A 1,845-nucleotide genomic window follows, 5' to 3' on the forward strand; every position below is an offset into this window, starting at 1 on the left:
ATCTACAACTACGGCTACCACTAGCACAACCACGTCTACGACCACTCATAGCACAACGACAGGTATACATTCAGAATTAGGAATGCTGAAACATATGATTATACATATAGCACACTATGTACTGTAGTGTATTTTTCAAAATCTGCACTATCATCAATTGCACTGGATTGAAATCATGATTATTCGCGAAATATTTCCATTGTATGGTTCCGTGTAAAGAAGGGAGGTAGTCTTTTTTGTGACGGAATTTTGACGAATCGAAAAATATATGCTTTCATTGATTAAAATAGTAATTTGCAGAAGAGGTTAGAATGTATTATCAAAGTATTGTTGGTATTGGTGATTTTTGATCACCTGATCTAACGCTATATCATAGGATGATAAACATACTGACATGATCTAAAATGTCACTCAAAATCATATAGGAGATATTATTTTTCAGTTAATATTTAAACGTTTTCGAAAATCCACTTATTCAAGATGGATTGATTTTAGAAAGAGAATCAGTATATTGAGTGTAATACAGTTATACCTGTTGTATGTTTGAATTATAAACACGTACTACGTTGATTGGATCAAATGTGTATGTTTAAGAAGAACACGAGAACATTTGCAAGCATTTGTTGATAAAGATGCACTTTATGTTTACAGAGTGTGACATCCAAATGATTTCCACAAGATGACACGACTGATGTTGTTTCCAGCACTACTGATGGAAACGGGAATGGATTGACTGAGGCATTCGTTCCCAACTCCGGCGTTTCAAGCCGACAATAAGCTATACGATTAAGGCTATTAATGATGATGTCAAATTCTTCCGATTTTCTGCCAAAGTATGGAATGTCCAAACTATCCAAGTGTTGTCCTTGACAAGCAGCAACAATCCTGTTGCGCCTATCAATCCCCGAGAGGTACGTGAAAACAATGTCATCATGGCATATGAATGAGCGTGAAATTAGAATGTCATATTAAAACAAATAAACTATATGCGAATATCATCTCGATAACCTAAGTCGTAAAATCCTAATTGTGACAAATACCGAAGGTGATGTCTATATAATGAGCTTTTTTAAACGACGATGTTTCATATTTGTGTTGCTCTTAGGTGTCAGTTTCGGGACCCTATCCGAAAACGGTAGATGTACGTCTGGTTGGTACTCCGGGTGTGACGGTGAAGATAGTTCTTGAACCAACATCATATGGTCAACCTAAACTTGATGAAGTAGAGATTGATGCTTGCTTCACATCAGGTATTACTTCTTATGGATTACTTGACTAAAATTATAACCCCCTTTTTTTACTGAATGTCGAGCCAAGAATATGAACAGCTGTAGGACGTCTGATATGTTTTTGTGTACATTCATTATTCAATGTTTTTCCTTCAAATTTTAGTGACAACAACTACAAGTGTAACGACAACCGCATTGCCTACAACAACCACTGCTCCAGAAACTACGACTACCACGACATCGACAACAACTGTACCAACAACAACGACCATACCGACAACTACAGAATCAACGACTCCCGAGGGAACGACATCTACAACTACGGCTACCACTAGCACAACCACGTCTACGACCACTCATAGCACAACGACAGGTATACATTCAGAATTAGGAATGCTGAAACATATGATTATACATATAACACACTATGTACTGTAGTGTATTTTCAAAATCTGCACTATCATCAATTGCACTGGATTTGAAATCATGATTATTCGCGAAATATTTCCATTGTATGGTTCCGTGTAAAGAAGGGAGGTATTCTTTTTTTGTGACGGAATTTTGACGAATCGAAAAATATATGCTTTCATTGATTAAAATAGTAATTTGCAGAAGA

The 1,845-nt window shown here is 36.4% G+C and overlaps 1 long non-coding RNA gene across 1 annotated transcript; it reads left to right on the forward strand.

Moving 5' to 3' along the window:
- The first annotated feature begins 872 nt into the window (after positions 1-872).
- Positions 873-1,602, forward strand: LOC117319127. The gene is made up of 3 exons (XR_004530614.1): positions 873-911; positions 1,106-1,250; positions 1,393-1,602. It is a non-coding gene; the product is annotated as an uncharacterized LOC117319127 (long non-coding RNA).
- Positions 1,603-1,845: the final 243 nt, after the last annotated feature.

This window comes from Pecten maximus, unplaced genomic scaffold (assembly GCF_902652985.1).
Source record: "Pecten maximus unplaced genomic scaffold, xPecMax1.1, whole genome shotgun sequence".
Taxonomy (NCBI): Eukaryota; Metazoa; Mollusca; class Bivalvia; order Pectinida; family Pectinidae; genus Pecten; species Pecten maximus.